A 21,945-nucleotide genomic window follows, 5' to 3' on the forward strand; every position below is an offset into this window, starting at 1 on the left:
CATATTTTGTTCAGTACTGGCCACATACTATTTTTTTTTCTTTTTCATTAGGAATTAAAGACTTACATAGGGTAATTTCAAAAAAATTTCATGTTTTATTTACTTTAGATAGCCATTGTTTTTGCCTTTTTTTTCCCCCTGAGTATAATGATTTTGATAAACATTGTTCCACTATTATTTGAATATCTGACAGGCTCTCCATTAACATTCTAAAAAGCAAAACAGTTGACTTTAGTTTGACAGAAAAAAGATAAGTGTACCCTGGCCTCCAACGTTATTGATGTGTTTTGAATAAGAAATACCAACCATGTTTGTGTAGCTTTACACAGATGTAGAAATTGTCAAAAGAAATAAATCAGCAGTGATGAATTCATGATAAGTGACAATTTTATTAGAAAAAGATCCCAAAGAAATAATATTTCATAAGGCAAAAGGAATATTTACATTAAAACAACAATCCACAACAGAAAGTATTTGCAAAAATGTAGCAGATGTGGGCATGCCTGAGGATGTAGGAAATCATTTATGCTATTTTGAGTTACTATGATTTTGAAAATTGGAATAATTTAATGCTATTATTTTATCTTTCAAATTTATGTGTTCGTATACTTTTTCTTATTTTAGAATCCGTTTATATTCAAACATTTTGAAGAGTTTCACTGCCTTGCTTATATCTTAAATAGGATTGGGAAAGAAGAGGAAACCACGTACTAGTCACTCTGCTACTTATGCTACCTCCCTTGTCACAGCTAATCCTCACCACAATCCTCTGAAGCAGGTTCTATCCTTCCCACTCAGAGACTTGAAAACGAGTCTCAGAGAGATTAAGTCATGTTGAAGATCACAGATGGAGTAATGCCAGCAAAACTGGCATTAGAGCCTCAATCTTTTGATTCAGTAACTCATTCCATACTATGTAGTATATTTTGTAAACTGAAAAACAATCTGCGCTTGTAAGAGTTATAATGATTACCTCATAGGGTAGAGTTTTGATAGAGTCTTTTGCTGTGCAGAAAGGCACTGCCTTTGATTCCAAGTCAGATGAATGTTTAAATTCAATTTGGCTTTGGTTTTTTCCCGAGGACATCAATGGATGTGCCAAGTGCTTTCTGTGAATTATATCGTCAAACCCTCACATCCTCCCATTGTAGTAAATAACGTTGCTATCTTCATGTTACAAATGAGGAAACAGGTTCAAGGAGTTTAAGTAGCTTACTTAATGGTTAGTGTGGAGCCCATGTCTTGTGTATCCATGATATGGCCCATTGTCAGTCAGTGGGCTGAATTTCTTATAAAGAATTACACATGCAGCTTTACATGGAGTCCAACTCCTTATTTCCTTAATCGTGATTTAGGCTTTCCCACAATCCATTACTCAATCAGGTTTTGATCCATTAGTTCTGGAAACCACTATTCCAGACTCCATGGTTTGGATCTAATAACAACTTTGGGTTTCACAGATGGTTATATATATATATGCAGAGAGAGAAAGAGAGAGAGAGAGAGATTTAAGGTGACATAATAGGAGATATTTAAGGAGATACATTTACATAAGGATATACGTAAGAGCATATTTATAAGGACATACATATATCCTTATCATTCCAACCTTCAGAAATTAGGAGGAAAAGCCCACATGTAGGAATGATTATTTGGTGGTTAGTAAGTCCTCTGGTACAGAAGCTTGTTACAAGATTTTTTTTGTGTGTGTGTAATCACTGATTAGAGAAAAGGTATCTCTGACTTAACATACATTAAATATGACCACTAGGTTTTTGAAGAGCATTGACTTACTCTAGGCAAGCTGTATGGTTCTGAGGAGTCAGATGAAAGGGAAAAATTGTAACATATCAGTCATCAGCATTTATTTATCATCCATTATGAGCTAACAAGGGAATTTCTGGGAGTATATGTCAACAGGAGTTGGCTATATTCCAGTCTCATTTAACAAGCAATCAACATAAACAGCTTAAATATATAGCAAATAAACTGTAATATCGTATTTTCCTATAGTTTCTCAGATGTGCCAAGGCAAGTACCCTTCATATCAACTCTCTTTTTTAAATTATCTGCCCTTTACTGTAGTATCCCCTTGAACTGTAGCTCTTGTTTCTGGGCTGCCATTTTCAAACCTTTTCTTCCCTTCTGTGAGATTGAGGAGGAATGCTGATGATTCTGAAGAGAGAGCTGTCTCTTTTACATTAATCATTTTTTCTACTTCAACATTAATTGCTTAAAAAAAAAACCCAAACCAAAAAACTTCACTACCAAAATAGTTTTGTTTGCTTTAGAACAAAAATATTGGGAAGAAAGTTAGGCGATGTATGAGGACTGAGGAAGAGTGTGTGGGTACAGGGGGAAAAGCACATGACCTAGGCAGAAGACCTAGCTCAAAACTTTCCTGGGTCAGTCTGGGAAATTAATTAATTAATATCTCTGAGCAACAATTTTTAATCTCTATGAAAAATATACCCACTTCAGTGTGGATGGAATGTGTTCTAACTGTAATTACCATGTGAAATCTTTGGATGGAGCTGGAAAGGCAGCAACAAGTAGTCAGAAATTGAGGAGGACTTGGAATCTTGGATGGCCAGGACCCAGCAGTAGCCTACTTACAGCTATGACAAAGAACAAGACTGTCTGGCCTGTGGGGCTGCAGAGAAAGGTACATTCTCCAAGAGGAGGGTATGAGCAGAGAGAAATCTCAGAAATCAGCCCTCTAGAGACTTTTTGACCTTCCATGTTTGAGCATGTGCTTGTTCCTAGGACTGGGTTTAAGGTTTGCCAATCTGTATCATTTGATTCTGTCTATAGAAGTGGAAAGCGTTAGAGGGAGTAATGAATGCCACGATGAAGTCTAAAGTGCCATTTTAAGACCCAATTCCGGGAATTGAAATCAGATGATGTTCCCCCTAAAATAACTCAGGGCTCTAACATTTGGATATGAAAGACTTCAGAGAAACCAGTTCAGAACTTCTAAAACTCATTCCCCTGGGCTGGATATTTTAGCATCAGATTAAGTAAGAAGAAAAATACATAGATAAACATCTTCAGCACTCTCTTTTAGGGAGCCATACCTTCTCCCATGTCATAAAGATTACGTAGGCCTGGCCAAGTCTTATGTTGCCTAATTCCTCTTCACTCAGGGGCCAGGTCCAGGCCTGACCACTCAGGGCGCTGTATCTCCCTGACCTCAGTGGTTGTCATGGGGCTGGCCATGTAACTCAGACTGGGTGATTCAGAACCCTCCAGGTTTCTGACATTTATAATCCTTATGGTTTTCAGAATACTTGCAGCCATGCTGCTGTCACACAGATAAATCCTGTCTGATTTGAAGCAAAGCAGAAGCAAGCAAAACCAGTCAAGTAGGCGAGAAAACCATCCTAATGACATTGTTTAAACAGCTGGATTCAACAAGGGATGTACCTTTTGGCTTCTTGCTCACATTTTTCTGTCATTTGATCTTGAAAAGTGCACTGGCTTTATACAGTTCCATAGTGTTAAGATACAAATATTTCTCATAGTGTTATATATCTTATAATTTGGCCAAGCAAAAATAAAAGAAATATGTTTTGGCTAAAAATAATTTAATACTGTAGGATTCCTTATCATATGTAGGCTCCGCTGAATTGTTTGCTATTGTTTTAGAAATAACAGATTAGTTTGCCCCATAAAGCCTATTAATATGAAAACTTTTCTCATATAGGTCTTTGTCTTTATCTGATTAAATTATTCAATTGCTTAGGAAAGAAGTAGTTTCTATAGTGATTTCAAACAATTGATCTCAGATGATCTTAGGAAGTATCTCATAGCAAATTAGGAAAATGGGTAGATATTCTTTCCTGGATACATCATTTGACAACTGAAGATAGTTTAAAATGTCAACTAGAAGACATATTATCTCATGTACCTTGAATAGCAGGTATACTAAAGTGCTAAAATTAAATTAAATTAAAATTAAAGCGATTATCATATCTAAGAAGAGTAAAATAAAAATGTTACTTGAAACAAGAAAATTGTTTTCTTACTTCAGAAAAACTTTGCAAAGGTCTTTAGTCAGAGTAATAGAATTAAGTCATTATACGAGAATGTGAAAGAAGACTAATGGTATTCTCAGAATATAAAACTATAATAAATTGTGAGTTATAAATTCATACCTTCTCCTTGTTCATCATAATGATTAACTTTTAAAATCTGGGATGAATAAGCCCAATTAACTCATTTTGATTAGGGTTTTTCTCTTGGTTAAAATATTTCAATTCATATCTGCCTTCTTGGAAAAATATTGAGATGCCCAAAGTTTGTGGAACTATCTAATAAATAATCATTTAAATTTTATATTTTTTATAAAATATTGGCAACAGCTTAACTATGACAACAGAGAGAAAAATGGGCCCAGTTTTTAATAAGTGAATATATTTTTATATTATATTTTATTTCATTTTTTTGATTAGGTAAACTTAAAATTATATTAACTAATTTTCTAAGTTAAATTAATTAAATTTCTAAAAATACAGTGAAAAGTCTACACCATCTTGTTGCCCCATATATCCATTATCTGCCCTATATTCTCCCTCACATCACTCCCCTCACATAGACACCACCTCTTCTGGTTTCTTATCTATCCTTTCAGAGTTTCTTTAGGCATATATAAGGAAATAAGTATATTAAGAATCTCAATGTTCCTCTATTTATTACATGTGTTTGAAAACTTTTACCATGCTGTTATTTTTGCTTTTGAAAAATGCCTTCTGCATAATTAAAATATCTTCTGGATAATTAAAAATGTCTTTTGGATAATTAAAAAAACTTTTGTCACCTAGTGATTGCCTTTATGAATATAACTGTATATTATACCATTAGCCCTACAGTATGAATCCTATTAAGAGAAATAACAAAATAAGAATGTTTTCTCTTCTTTTCTGTTGCCTTCTATTCTTCCACCATCTGATATTAGTATTTATCTTCACACTGTTAAAAATGTACATATTTCTATTAATTGATTTGTCAGCTTTAAATGTTACTGACTCCCAGCTATTAGAGACAAGATGATCAACAAATTTACTTACTCTCTATCTTTTTCTTTTATGCGTTCCTTGTTTGAATTAGTTGATCATTTGTACATTTTCAGAGCATATAATATTTACACTCTGACTGTTCACCTTTATCCTTACTTAGATTCAGTGTCAGTTCTACAGGTGAATGTATCTTATCATTTCCAGCCTGATTTGGTGTTTAATTAATGTTCCATTTTACTTCCAAAATTTTATATTGCATACCACATTACATTTAGTTTTTATTTCTCCTACATTTCCTCCAGTCTGTGACAATTATTTGATCCTTTCCTTTCTTTTATAATCTTGACATTTCAGAAGAATACTGATTATTTTGTAGAATGATCTTATTTTGATTAGTACATTGTTTACTTATGACTAAAATGAGGTTATATATCTCTGGCAAGAAAATTCAGACTCTTCTGCTAAAACTTCACTTTTTCTATTTGGCATTTTTATACATTAGCCACTGCTATGGGAATGCCTTTTTCTTGATCAAATGGGTTCTTCAAGTTTCCATTTTATTAGTTTTTTTGTTTTTCTTTTTTAGAATTTGAGGAATATTTGAAAATTTAGGAAAATTTGAAAATTATGCTAAGATTCTAACCTTCCTCATATTCGGCATTTGTATGTATCAGTCACTAATCAAATTAATTCTTCAAATTTCAGTTTCATTAACTTGTTTTCAAATGCGGGTTTTCTTATTTGCCAAATTATACTAGCTAATCAAAAGAACTGTGTCTTTGGTGAAATTTATCTTGTTGTGTCTCAAATGAAGGTAAATGCTGGACATATTTGGGTCTGTTGGAAGAATAAAATATCTTTTGAAATTTCCATGCCCAAATACCAGATCTAAGAAGATACTATATTAGTGATAAAAGGAACTTTGCAGTTGTGATTAAGGTTACTGACCTTAAAACTGGGGAGATCATCATTGTAGACTCATGTGGTTAGACTGGGGAGCTCTTATGACCTGTAGCTCTCATCAAGGATCATATAGTTGTTAATGTCATGGACTCCAATAGCCTGAGTTGAGACATTATGCCCATAAGGACCCAGAGTCACAAAACACTCCCACACTTGACACCCTGCACTACTAAACCTAGTGATAAAGAACTTTCTTTACTGAAGTCAGTTGATAAAGTCTAGAAATGGGTCACTACTTCTTCAAATATGCAGACATCTATGCAACTCAGAAGAGATCATGAAGAATGAGGGAAATATGACATCACCAAAGAAAAATAATAAACTTCTAGTAAATGATACAAAGAAATGGAGGTACATAAAGTAACCAAGAATTCAAAATAGTTGTTCTAAAGATGCTCAGAGAACTCCAAGGAAAGATAGATAAAAGTTTAATGACTTTGGGAAAACAATACAAGAACAAAATGATAATTTCAAATACAACAACAACAAAAAGACATTAAAAAAAAGGAAGCTTGAGGGCAGCCCTGGTGGCGCAGCGGTTTGGCGCCGCCTGCAGCCCGGGGCCTGATCCTGGAGACCCTGGATCGAGTCCCACATCGGGCTCTCTGCGCGGAGCCTGCTTCTCCTTCTGCCTGTGTCTCTGCCTCTCTCTCTCTCTGCATCTCTATGAATAAATAAATAAAAATAAAATCTTTAAAAAAAAAAAGGAAGCTTGAGAGCTGAAGAATATAATGAGTAAACTGAAGAATTCAACAGAGAACTTCAACAGGAGACTTGACCAAGCAGAAGAAAGAATGTGAACTCAAATACAGATAATTTGAAATTATTCAGTCAGAGGAGCAAAAATAAATAAGGAATAAAAAGGAATGAAGAAATCCTATGGAGCCTCTAGGATACCCTTAAGAAAAACAATCTCCACATTACTGAGTCCCAGAAGGAGAGAGAGAAAGGGGAAGACAGATATTTAAAAAATTATAGCTGGGAACTTCCTAAATCTATGGAGATATTTTTTTTTTTTCAGGTTTTTTTTAAAGGCTAGTTAAGTGAAGCATGGGAGTGTAGATGGAACAAAAAAAGAATCTGTAACTGGCTGTGATCAATTAATTGTAAATACCACTAAACTTGGACTAGCCACTGGGGAGAGATTTGGACAACCACAATCATAAGGTAATAGGTCCCCAAACAAATTCAACTTGATATCCCAGATACATCATAATAAAGTTTCAAAAATCAAAGACAAAGTGAGAATCTTTAAACAAGCAAGGGAAAAGCTTTATCTCTTAGAAAGGAACTCCCATAAGGTTCTTACCAGATTTCTCAGCAAAAACTTCAGAGGCCATGAGGGAGTGGGATGATATATTCAAAATGCTACAAGAAAAAGAAGACCTGCCAACCAAAAATGCTATATCCAACAAAGTTGTCCTTGATAAGTGAAGGAGTGATAAGGACTTTCCCAGATACACAAAGCCTGAGGAAGTTCATTACTTGCCTTACAAGAAATGCTAAAAGGAGTTCTAGAAGCTGAAATTAAAGGACACTAATCAGTAACATAAAAACATGAAAATATAAAACCCTGGAAAAGATATGCATATCATCAAATTCAGAATTCTCCAACGTTGTAATATGGTGATATATTTTTTTAAAGATTTATTTATTTATTCATGATAGACATAGAGAGAGAGAGAGAGGCAGAGACACAGGCAGAGGGAGAAGCAGGCTCTATGCCGGAAGCCCAATGTGGGACTCGATCCCGGGACTCCAGGATCCCACCCTGGGCCAAAGGCAGGCGCCAAACCACTGAGCCACCCAGGGATCCCCTAATATGGTGATATTTTAAATACCCAACTCTAAAGGTTAAAGAACAGAAGTATTTTAATGGCTATGGCTACAATAATTTGTTAGTGAATACACAATATAAAAATATGGAAATTGTGACATCAGAAACAAAATGTGGGGGCAGGGAGAAGTAAAAGAGTTTTTGTATGCAATCAAAGTTAAGATGTTATCAGCTTAAAATAGCCTGTAATAAGATTTTTATGTAAGCAACAGGGTAACCACAGAACAAAAACCTCAAGTAGATTCACACAAGATAAAGAGAAAAGAATCAAAGTATACCACTATGGAAAATCATTAAATCACAAAGAAGACAGCAAGAGAGGAAGAAAACAACAAAGGAGCTTGAAAATAGCAGAAAAAAATGTCATTAATAAGTCATGACCGATCAATAATTACTTTAAATGTAAATTGATTAAATTCTCTCTAATCAAAAGGTATAGAGTGGCTAAACAGATTTAAAACAACAACAACAACAACAACAACAACAACAGCAAGACCCAGTTATATGCTGCCTACAAATGACTCACTGCAACTTTAAGGGCACCCAGGGTCTCATAGTGAAGGTATGGAAAAATATATTCCATGCAAATGGAAACCAGAAATGAACAGAGTTAACTATACCTACATCAAATAAAATATACTTTAAGTCAAAAACTGTAAGAAGAGAAAAAGGAAGACATTATATATTGAAAAAGGGGTCAATTTATTAAGAAGAGATAACAACTGTAAATATATATGCACACAACATGCACCTAAATATATTAAGCAAATACTAAAAGATCTGAAGGGAGAGATAGACAACAATGCAATTAAAATAAGGGACCTTAATACTCCACCTATTCCAATGGATAGATGACCAAGACAGAAAATCAATAAGTACACATTGAACTTGAACTATACTTTAGACCAAATAGACCTAACACATATATAGAACATCCTATCTAACAGGAGCAGAACACACATTTTTCTCAAGTGCATATGGAACATCCTCCAGGATAGATAATATGTTAAGTAACAAAACAAGCCTTAGTGAATGTAAGAAGTCTGAAATTACACCATGGATCTTTTTTGACCACAATGATATGAAACTAGAAGTCAATTACAGGAGGAAAACTAGAGATATTCACAAATACATGGAAATTGAACAGCACGTACCTGAACAATCAATGAGACAAAGAAGGAATTAAAAGGGAAATAAAAAAGGAAATAAAAGGCATCCAAATGGGAAAGGAAAAAGTAAAATTATCTGTATTTGCAGATGACATAATATTATATATGGAGAACTCTAACGACTCCACCAAGAAACTGTTAGAACTAATAAACAATTCTGTAAAGTCTCAGCATACAAAATTGATGTATGAAAATCAATAGTGTTTCTATACACTAACAATGAACTATCTGAAAACAAAAATAAAGAAACCAATCTCATTTATAGTAGCATAAAAAAATACTTAGGAATAAATGTAACCAGGGAGCAAAAGATCTAAACTCTGAAAACTATAAGAAATTGATGAAAAAACTGAAGAAGCACAAATAAATGGGAAAATGTTCTATGTTCCTGGATCAGAAAAATTAATATTGTTAAAATATCCATACGATCCAAAATGATCTACAGATTCAATGCAATCCCTACCAAAACTGCAATGGTATTTTCACAGAAAAAAAATATCCCAAGATTGTATAAGACTACAAAGGACTCCAAATAGCTAGAGCAATCTTGAGAAAGAACAAGACCACAGTTATCACACTTCCAGATTTCAAACTATATCACAAAGCTAAAGTGATCAAACAGTATGGTACTGGCATAAAAAGAGACACATAGACCAATGGGTTAGAATCGAGAAACCCACACATATATGGTGAACTAATATTTGACATGGGAGCCAAGAATTTACAATGGGGAAGGGATAGTCACTTTAAATAATTGTATTGAAGATGTAAATTCACATATAAGAGTATGAAATTGAACCACTCACAAATGTTGACTTGACATGGATTAAGAACTTAAACATAAGACTTGAAACCATGAATTCCTAGGAGAAAACAGGGAAAAAACTATTTGGCATTGGTCTTAACAGTAATTTTTTGGATATAACACCAAAAATACAAGAAACAAAACCAAAAATCAATAAGTGGGATTGTATCAAACCAGTCTCTACACAGCAAAGGAAATAATCAATAAAAGGAAAAGGCAACCTTTGTAATATTTGTAAACCATCTCTCTGATAAGGAGTTAATGTACAAAATATACAAGGAATTCATACAACTCAAGAACAAAAAATCTAATAATATAATTGAAAAATAAGTAAGGGAAAACCAATATTATTAAAATGTCCATACTTCCCAAAGCAATCTACAGATTTATTGCAGTCCCTATTGAAACACCAACAGCACTTTAGAACTAGAAAAAGTAATACTAAAACTTGTATGGAACAACAAAAGATCCCCAATAGCCACAGCAATCTTGAGAAAGGAAAACAAAGCTGGAGATACACAATCCCAGATTTCAAGATATACTATAAAACAGTACGGTACTGACAAAAATAGACACATAGTATCAATGAAACAGAATAGAGAGCCCAGCAATAAATCCATCCTTAAATGGTCAGTTAATGTTACAACAAAGAAGACAAGAACATACAATGAGAAAAGAGTCTTTACAACAAATGGTGCTGGGAGAACTGGTCAGCTACATGAAAAAGAATGAAACTGGACCACTTTCTTAAACCATACACAAAAATAAACTCAAAATGGATTAAAAACTTAAATGTGAGATCTGAAAACATAAAACTCCTAGAAGAGAACATAGGCATTTGTATATGTTTTCTCATGCAAGGAAAACAAGAGCAAAAATAAACTATTAAGATTACATTAAAATTAAAAGCTTTTTCCCAGCAAAGGAAGCCATCAACAAAATGAAAAGGCAATCTAGTGAGCGGGAGAAGATATTTTCAAATGATTTATCTGATAAGGGGCTAATACCTAAAATATATGAAAAACTTATACAACTCAACCCCCCCCCCCCCAAAAAAAAGCTGGTTAAAAATAGGCAGAGGCCCTGAATAGACATCTTTCCAAAGAGGACATTACAGATGGCCAACAGACAAATGAAAAGATGCTCAACATCACTATTTGTCAGGGAAAAGTAAATCAATATCACAATGAGATATCTACCTTACACCTTTCAGAATAGCTAGAATCAAAATACAAGAAATAACAAGTATTGGTGAGGATGAGGAGAAAAACAAATTTTTGTGTGCTGTTGGCGGGAATGCAAACTTGTGCAATTACTGTGGAAAATAGTATGGAGGTTTCTCAAAAAATTGAAAATAGAACTATCTCATGATCCAATAGCTCCAATACTGAGTATTTACCTAAAGAAAACAAAAATATTAATTCAAAAAGATGTACGCCCCCCTATGTTTATAGCAGCATTGTTTACAAGATATGGAAACAACTTTGGTGTCCATTGATAGATGAGTGGATAAAGAAGATGTTATCTATCTATCTATCTATCTATCTATCTATCTATCTATCTATCTAATGAAATACTCCACTGTCATGATAAAAATGAGATCTTGCCACTTGAAACAACACGGATGGACCTAGAAGGTACAAAACTAAGTGAAATAAGTCAGACAGAGTAAGGCAAATATGGTATGATCTTACTTATATACAGAATCTAAAAAAACTTCAGTCATAGAAACAAAGAGGAGAATGATGGTTGCCAGGGCTAGGGCTTGGAAAACGAGGAGATGTTGGTTAAAGGATAAAAACTTCCAATTATAAGATGAATAATCGGGTGGATCTAACCTACAGTATGGTGACTATAGCTGACGATACTGTATTGTATACTTTAAAGTTGCTACGAGACTAGCTCTTAAATGTTTCACCATAACAACACCACCACCACCACTACCAACATTAACAACAACAGAACAACAGCAACAAAATGGCAATTGTGGGAGGTGAAAGATGTATTAACTAACTTTATTGTGGTAAACATTTTACACTACATATAACATCATATTGTCCTGTTTAAATTTATACAATATTTTATGTCAATTGTATCTTCATTAATCTGGAAAGAAAATGAACTGGCATTACATCAATTTAAATGCTTATTTGACTAAAGGAAGAAAGGTCACTCAAACTTATTGACACACAAAACTCTTAGAAAACATTAATGCAGATCAGATGAAAACTGAGAAAAAACATTCTGCCATGAATTTGAAAACAAAGGCTTCATAAGGCAACCACTTCTTTAAAGGAAAACCAAAAAAGCAGAAACAAAAAAGTAAGGAAGATGGCAAGGTAAAATAAGATGGCCAGAAGAACTTAAGAAAAAGCAGAAATGAAAAACAAAGCCATTGCAGAAATGCAAAGAACAGGAACAAGGGAAAATAGACATATGGTTTAGGTGCATACAATTTAGAAATAACAAAACTGATCTAAAGAATTAGAGAAAGATGGTAATATTGAAGTGAGGCAAATAAAAATGTAACATTGCATAATTAGACTCCCAAGGAATAAAGATATAACTCAAGAAAATCTTGGTGAAATAAAAGATTTGAATCTATATAATGAAAGAAAACATTGTGTGCCAGGGGAAAGTAATCCAGATGGGACTTTATGGATAAAGAATGAATCTTTTGGATATCTAGTCAAAATGGTTAAGTTATATATATAAGGGAGAAAAATCAGGTTGACCTCAGATTTCTCAGGAGAATTCAACTTTAGAAGGTAGTGGAACAAATCTTACAAGATCCTCAAATAATGTGTGACCCAATAATTTTCTAACCAGCAAAACTGTTCTTTAAGATTAAAGGCTAGAATGAACTGTTTTGAACATGAAAGAATTCCGAGTATATTTTTCTATCTACCCTCCTGCAGGAAACTACTAGGGAATAAATAAAAACATTGTTTGAAGACCATATGAATGTATAAAAAAATACTATCAGTTGAAAACCTACCACATAAAAGAATATTCAGTAAAGGGGTGGGGCATAGAATTAATATGTAGAAATCAACAGTTTTTATTATACAGGAAACAACTATGAAATAATAGAACAAATCACTCCAGATATTATTTTAATACCTAGGAATAAACACATCAAGAAATATAAAACATATATTCAGAAAACGTTAGAATGCTCTTGAAGGTTATAAAAGAAGAATTGAAATAATGGAAAGTCACACCAAGGTTTTGACAGGAAAATTCAAAATCATAAAGTTATCAATTCTTCATAAATTATAAAGTAAAGCAATGTAAATTTCTTCAATTCTTCATGATGTGAATTTAAAATGATCCAATAAGAATACCAAGTGTTTTTAAACTATTGAAAAATTGATTATAATGTTTATATAGAAAAAGTATACAAACAGGAATATTGAGAAAAACTGACAAAAGGAGCAATACTGGTAGCAGCTAGATTTCCTGGTAGTAAAACACTTTATGTCTCAATAACTCAACAAACAATGTATATGTCAAGGGGCACCTGGGTGGCTCAGTTGGTTGTGTGAGCCTTCAGCTCAGGTCATGATCCCAGACCCATATTGGGTTCCTTGCTCAGTGGGGAGCCTACTTCTCCCTCTCCCTCTGCCTGCCACTCCTCCTGCTTGTGCTCTCTCTCTCTGTCAAATAAATAAATAAAATCTTTTAAAAAAAGGAATGTGTATATCAGTAAGTAAACAGCTATAAATAAATGATACTAAAATCTAGTGTGTTACAAAGGGCTCTCTCAAAACAGGAGGGTAAAAGTGGATTGCTTAATAAGTGGTCTTGGGACAACAGGTTGCTTTCTGGAAGAAATAAAATTGGATCCATATTATTCATTATATTACATACTATGATATATTTCAAATGCATCAAGAACTACGTATAAAAAAAAGGACGCCCTTAAATTCCAGATGAAAATTCAGTTTTTAATAGGAAGGCTTTTCTAAGTTGGAATCAGAATCCAGAATTTACAATAAAAAAGATTAGTAAATTTAGAAACATAAAAAGAAAAAGAATTCTTCATGACAAAAAAAAAACCACATGGTAAATCAAAAGACAAATTGCAAACTTGGAAAAATTCTGCAATCCTTTATTACGAGCAAAGAGTTAATCTCACCATGATACAGAAAACTCATGGAGCTCAGCAAAAGACTGATAATCCAAAATATAAGAAGCCAAAAAATATGAACAGATAGCTCACACTTAACAAAATACAAATAATTTAAAAACATATAAAAAAGTAGTAACTTCACTGAATATTAGAGACATGGATATAAAAACTACTCTAGGGCTATTTCTTCTGTCATACTGGCAAAGTTTTGAGCTTTATAATGTTATCTATTGGTAACAGGAAACAAGCACTACTATTCATTGCTCTTAGGGATATGGATAACTTCATATAAAGGGCAATTTGACAGCATTTGTCAAAATTATAAACATACATTTCCTTTTGAACCAGTAACTTTATTTTTCATGGATGAATCCTTACAGATGTGAAATTCCTTATAGATGTGAAATGACAGATGTACAAATCTGTAGGGTATATTGGTTAAATGCATGTGGTGCATCCATACAATGGAATATTTTTCATTTGTTAAAAACAGACAAGAAAGTGCTCTGTGTACTGACTTAGAAAGTTTTTAAAGAAATAGTGTTAACTGAAAAAGTAAGGTATGTTACTATTTGTGTAAATTGAGAAAATGAATATATGTATTCATTATATAAAACAGTTGTTACTGGGAAGGAAACAACTGGAAACTGTGTGGATGGAGATAATCTTGAAAGGAGTCTTCACTGTATATCTTTCAAACTGTAATTTTTTGATCATGTGAATTATCTATCATATATTTAAAAGTCCGAATTAAAAGCAACATTGATATAAAGTTCTCTTTTAAAAAACCCACAACATGATTTCATTCAATCTGAAATCATGCAGAAATGCGAATTTTTCACTAAGGTGGAAAGCAATAGCAAAGACCACAGCTCCATCTCTTGTGAAAACTTCTCTCTGCCATCTTAAACTTCAACCATATTTCCCATCCCAAACCATTCTTTCTTGGCTTTTTCACATCTAAGCTGAAAGCAGCCTCTTTTACCAAGCCATAGGAAGTACCAAGAATGAAGCTAGGAAGCCACAAAGTCTCAGCTGGAGCTAAGAATCAATGAAGAAATATTGAAATTGTCTAGAAATACACGTTCTGTGAAAAGTTGGTACAAAAGGAGAATGTGCTTCGTTGGGATTTTGTTGGTTCAGTGATATTTGGTTTAGGAAGGCAGGTACACACATAGTGCTAAGTATCATTGAGTCCCATGGTGAGAAGCTTGTGTTGGAGACCCTTTTCAGGTCTCTTTTAATTTTAGTTACATCAATGAGAAAGTCTTGGTTTGGTGTTAATGCATCTCTTATATATTAGCCTTATATCCTGTGATTTTTCTAGAATTGTTTATTAATTCCAGGAGTGACTTTTTTGATTCTTTGGGATTTTCTATACAAACAATCATGCCTCTGTGAACAAAGATAGATTTCTTTCTTTCTTCCCAATCTGTATACATTTTATTTCCTTTTCTTGTCTTATTGCATTAGCTAGGACTTCAGAACAGTGTTGAGCAGGAGTAGTGAGAGGGGACATTCTTGGCTTATTTCTGACCTTAGAGGGGAAACTTCTAGTTTCTCACAATTATGTATGATGTTAGCTGGAGGTCTTTTGTAGATGTTCTTTGTGAAGTTAAGGAGGTTCTTTTGTAGTTACCACTATATTCCTAGTTTGCCGAGATTGTGTGTGTGTGTGTGTGTGTGTGTGTGTGTGTATGTTTTAGTCATAAATGGGTGTTGGATTTGGTCAAGTGCTTTTTTGTGCATGTATTAATATGATCATATGATTTTTATTCTCGTTGATGTGATAGATTACATTAATTGATTTTTGAAGGTTGCAAACCTGGGATAAACTCCACTTGGTCATGGTATAGAAGATAAAAAATTCTAAAAAGAATAAAGGAATTTACTAGTGATGAAATTAAAAAGTCTGTCTTTTTTTTTTTTTTCAATCAAGATGTTATGTATCCCCTTCTCTTCTCCTAACAATCAGAATATGAGAACATGTTTTCAGAATGAAGGGTATCTATTTGATTTATTCTTCTAAATTTTATTTTTTTTCTTCTAAATTTTAAAATTTAGATTATGCTATTAATGTCCTTTAAGTTCCATGGTTTGGTGCTACTTATAATAATTGTAACTGCCATTTACTTTCACATAGAGTGACATTTTATGCTTTTATTTTGCACCTGTTTTAAATATTTCTGGAACAGGTTCAAATCATATGATGAATGTAGTAATTAAGGGTGTACTAAAGATGAATCATCATCCATATATGCTACATGAATTTTGATCACTCTAATATGTCACTGCTGTTAAAACAATTCATTTCACTTCGTCAAGTGTTTTGTAGACTTTTATTTTCTTTTAGTCCTCAGATTAGAAAGTTGTTTTTTTCTCCTCTGAATACCACAAAACATCACCCATGTGAGATGAGGATTTTACATGATAATGGTGACACCTGCAATTCTTAGTATCACAGAAAATGGTAATAGGATTAGTTTCATGGCTATAAAAGTGACAGTTAAAAACCTCTTTCAGCAAAGCAGGGCTCTTCTGTTACTGCTTGATTTGTTTCAGTTGTTTAGGCTCTTCAATCTACCCTGTTCCTGGAGTAATTTTCATTTCCTCCAATACTTATTATCTTAGTATTATGAACATATTGGAGATGGTCATAGTGCATCCTCTGTTTTTGATCTCTTCTGCAGAGAATGTCTCCTGAGAGAACTCTTTGGGATAACTGGATTTTCCTATGTCTGGTTCAAGCTTCATTGGAGTTATGTTGGTATGAGGTCACACTGTACCCAAATAGAGGCTCTGTACCTCAATTTATCTTCCATTTATCTAACTTGCCAGTTATACTTGTACTCTACATTCCCTCTGCAAAATATAACCATGCTCAGAGCAAGCCGAATGTGGATAGCTGAGGATTGCTCAGTCATGCTCTGCTCCTCCTTGGATAGTCGAATACTTACCTTAAGTCAGGGAGTTTGTCCCCACATTTTACTTAGGACAGCTTTTTTGGTAACCACAATAACATAATTTTATTTAATTATCCCATAAGCTGACGAGAGTGAAAAGAAAGTGATGTCTCCATGACAACTAAACTGAATGCTTTGGAAAGACTCAGTTAAAAAGGTTACTTCAAAATCTTGTTAGGTTAAGTATTGGCAAGCAACAGTAAAAACATTAGAAAATAATTATACAATATTAAATGATTTCCTATTGAGATTATTCTGAAAGACTGCATTTCTGAGATTTCTCTTCATATTAAAAAAATAAAAATTGGAAATCCTAGACTGCATTAGGAGTGTGGTTCATGCAGGACATCATGCAAAACTAGTCACTAGAGTGCCAGGTGGTGGATTTAGAGTTACAGAAGTTTGGGCTCTACATGAAAAATCTGGAAAATGAATGTATGTTTGTATATTTTAAATTCAGGTAAAATGTCTATAGTACATACATAATACTTATGGTGATTCACTCTTTACATCAACTGGTTTTGATTAACTGACCAGCTACAAATGCTGATAGGTCAGATAAGATTTTTTTTTAAACATTTTATTTATTTATTCACGAGAGACACACAGAGAGAGGCAGAGACACAGGCAGAGGGAGAAGCAGGCTCCCTGCAGGGAGCCTGATGTGGGACTTGATGCCAGGACCCTGGGGTCATGCTGTGAGCCAAAGGCAGAGGCTCAACCACTGAGCCACCCAGGTGCCCTTGTCAGATAAGATTTTTACTGAACTTGAACTTGAATGGCTGTCTTTTTAATCCTTCCATGTGGACCTAAGGTTTTTGAGATAGGTAAATGTGTGTCTCTGGAATCAATATTTTGTTAATATTCAGGCAAACAGATTAGAAAGATTTAAGAGATAACTACAATAAGGGCAGAATGGCATAGGAGTGGGATCAAAGTGAGAAAACCATGGATCTAGCAGTCCTGTTCTTCCTATTCCCTCCGGAAGAAATCCACGACTCAAGTCCAAAGTTAATAGTCTCCTCTTTCCTCCATAATGTCCTTTAATAAGGGACAAAGACTTTCATGTTAATATTAAGGATTTTCCGAATGCAAAGTACTAGACATCACATGAGATGTTTTTATTTTACCATGAATGAGTTTTTAGGTTTTGTATAGATAACTGAAGTGGTGGGGGGGTCCAGGAAGTAAAGCACAAACATGAGGCTGGAGTAGGGTGGGACAGAGTGTACCTTCTTTTTTTTTCAGAGTGTACCTTCTTAATCCAGTATTAGGTGAGGGAAATCTCCTTGACTACATGGATAAAGGTAGATTTTTCAAAACTGTCCATGTAATCAATTGCATATTGTTGGCCTGAGCCACGAAAATCTTATTCATGTTGTAATATCTATCCATTTCATGCCGACCTGCTATCACACTGACATTTCAGTCTTAACTACGTTTGAGTAAGTCTATTCATCATGCCATTTTAATTTTAAGTTGTTTTGGTTGTAGCAAATGGAGCCAACATGACATTTATTTTTATTTGTAAGCTAGCATGATTGGAAAGTAAGTGGATACAGTCTAAGTGGAATACTACCAAGTCGCATGGTTTGATTTTACCATGATGTCATAAAATTATTTTCCTTTTTCTTTAGTTTCTGGAGAAAAAAATATGTCTTTTATTTAATGAAGTAAGAAATTTAGAAAGAAACAAAGCAGTATTGTTACTATATAGTAGTCATAATTTGAGATAGTTCTATATCATAAAATTGATCCTTTTACTTAAAATTGAGGGGACCTATGTAAACTTGTGTGTTTATAAGAGTAATAATCTTTTAAAGTGAAATTTGAATGGCTATAAACAATTTTTTGTTGTATTCTATTTGCTTTCAGTTATAGATATACTTGAAAAAATTATTTAACTTTGCAAAACTGGGAAATTACTAAGTCAGTCTACAACCCAGTTGGGCAAAAGAGCTGTGGAAGAAAGAAGGCATAATTTTTCGAGGTAAAAGAATATTGCTTTGTGTGTGTGTGTGTGTGTGTTTTTTTTTTTTTTTTTTTTTAACAGAGCTATCCTATCACTAGAGGGAGAAAAAAGGCAACTAGAGCAACAGGGGCATAATTACAAATTAAAAGGGAAAAAAAATTATGTTGATCTTTAAATTTGTTGTCAAATATTTAAAATGGAAGCTTTAAGCTTGAAGTTATTCTTCTATTCACTCAGGTGAATGATAAATCTTGCAAAGTTCATAGTAAAAATCTCAGATTTTGTATACTTGGCTCCTAGGATAAAAGTGGTCTGGTTAAAATATATTGGCAATTTAAAATTTTATTTTCAATAATGGTACAGTCGAAGAAAGCCAACTGTGCTTTTCTTTGACTTTAAGCCTGATAAAATATTTGTCTCGAAAAAAATACACCTGATTGTGTGTGCGCATGTTTGTGTGTGTGCATGCATTTCTGTGTTATCCTGAAGACTTTCTTCCTTTTCCTCACAACCCAGTCAACCCTCTCTCACATCTTATATACTTCAGTCTGGGAATGAACAAAATCCTCTGAAGGTTGTTTACAATTTGCATAGAACAGAGAAAAAGAAAGCAACAACCATAATTTAGTATCAATATATCTGATTCCAGTGATTTGATTGATAATGCTTCCTATTTATGGGAATTACAAAAGCAAATGGTAATTCATGTCATTTCTCTTACACGCTTGAATTCAACTTATATATATATATATATATATATGTATGTATGTATATATGTGTGTGTGTCTTTTTTAAGATTTATTTATTTATTTATTTATCTTAGAGAGAGAGAGAGAGCTTGAGCACAGGGGTGGGAAGGGCAGAGGGAGAAGAGAGAATCTTAAGCAGACCTGGTGCTGAGCTGGGAGCCCAGCAGGGGGTTTAATTTCATGACCCTAAGATTATGAACTAAGCTTTTACATAAAATTTGCTTTTACTAAGTTAACTTCTGTTTAAGCTAATCCCCAAATATATAGTACTTAATCATGTTTAAGTGTTTTGCAATTGTAAAGACCCAAATTCTCATTAAATGAATAAACACCAAAAAGAAAAGGGAAAGGAGGGAGAAAGGAGAAAAGAAGAAAATTTGCTGAGCTTATGATGTCTATGTTTTAGTGATTCCCTGGATCCTGGGAGAGTCCCAAGGAGAGAACTGATGCTGGACAAATCTTTATGTAGAACACTACAGATTTGTATGAAAGAACATAATGTGAGATGTAAATAAAGGGCTGGAATACGTTTTTGGATGAAAAGAACTAATAGCATTAAAATGTGAATCTTCTAAATGTCAATATAAAAATGAAACTCATTTTTAAAATTAGAACTCCCAGCAAACTATTTTTTTTCAGTTGGATGAAGTGTTTTAAAATTTTTGATGAAGGTATAAATGCTTAAGAGATGGTAAGATATTTTTGAAAAGAGAACTAGAGAAAGAGAACTTGCCTTACAGATGAGAACATGCTGTAATTTACTGTATTTAAATCAATATGGCATTGGATCAGACCAGACCAGTGGAAAAGAATAAAAAATCTGAAAATAGATCCTGGTGAGGATGAGAATTTAACATATGGCCAAGGTGGTATTTTAACTCATTGGGAAAATGATGGTTTTTGCACCATATGGTGCTAGCCCAACTGGCTACCCATTAGGAAATAAATAAGATAGTACCAGTACCTCATGCCATATAGACAAATTTTGGATGGATTAAAAATTAAATGTGACAAAAACAAGCTAACAAACACCTACAAGAAAATCTAGAAGAAGAACAGGGGTATAAACTGGAGGATGGGGGAGGAGAACTTTTATTTTTCAAATTAGAAAAAACAATACATTTAGAAAATATATTTGCATGCAGAACACAGAATACTAATACCTATAATCTACAAAGAGTTCTTACAAGTGAACAATAAAATAATCCAAGAGAAGAATATGCAAAGGCTAAAAGTAGGCAAATCATAGAACAATGATTCAAACTCCTCATAGGCAGGCAAAAGCAGATTAAATTAACACCTTGTAACAGACTGGACAAAATTAAAAAGAGAAAAAAATACCACTTTCTTCCCAAGAATGGAGAGGTGAGTGTATTTTCAGATTTCTGTAACAAAAATGTAAATTGTTGCATCCTTTTTGGAAAGTAATGTAGTACCCTCTATTAAAAGCAACAAATGCATAGTTGACTTTGATCTAGCAGTCTCTCTCTTAGGAATCTAGCCAGTAGAAATAATAGCACCCATGAAGATTGTATACAGAATATTGGTTGTAACATTATTCATAGTGGCAAAGAATTGGAAACAAAGTGAATGCCCATCATAGCATATTTATACCATGGACTATTTTGTAGCCATTAAAAAAAAAACTGTATAGAACCATATTAGGAAACTTGGAAGGATTTCCATGAGTTATTGTTGAGTGAGAAAAGCAAGGTGCTGCTGATATTGCATAATATCCAAGTTTTAAAGTAGAAGTAAGATTCCCCACGCTAAAAATATATGTGTAGTTTGTAAATACTTATAATTTTATAATGTAAGAGTCTTTGTCACCTGGGTTACCTAGGTGGTGATGGTGGCAGTGATGCTGTGGGTAGACAGGAGAAAGAAAAAGGAGAAGGGTAGCATGTTAGTTTTCTGTGGTTGTGTTACAAGGTAACACAAATTTAGAAGCTTAAAACAATATACATGTATTTTCTCATAGTTTTTGTGGGTCAGGGGTCAGACCTGCTCAGCTGAATCCCCTGCTAAGCATCTATCTAGTAAGGCTGCAGTTAAAGTGTTGACAGGACTGAATTCCCTTCTGAAGCTCATGATGTTTTTCCAAGCTCACATGACTGCGGTGGTATTCATTTCTTCATGACTATATGGCTGAGGGCCTTGTCACTCCAATGTCCTGGAGCCCACCCGCAGTTCCTTGTCACATGTCTTTTTCCATAGATAGTTCACAACATGGCTGTTTGCTTCTTCCAGGCCAGCAAGAGAGTGTCTGTTGCTAAATCAGCTAAGATGGAGTCTTATAGAAAAGAATGCAACCAGAAGAGTGACATCCCATCC

Source organism: Canis lupus, chromosome 34 (genome assembly GCF_048164855.1).
Source record: "Canis lupus baileyi chromosome 34, mCanLup2.hap1, whole genome shotgun sequence".
Taxonomy (NCBI): domain Eukaryota; kingdom Metazoa; phylum Chordata; class Mammalia; order Carnivora; family Canidae; genus Canis; species Canis lupus.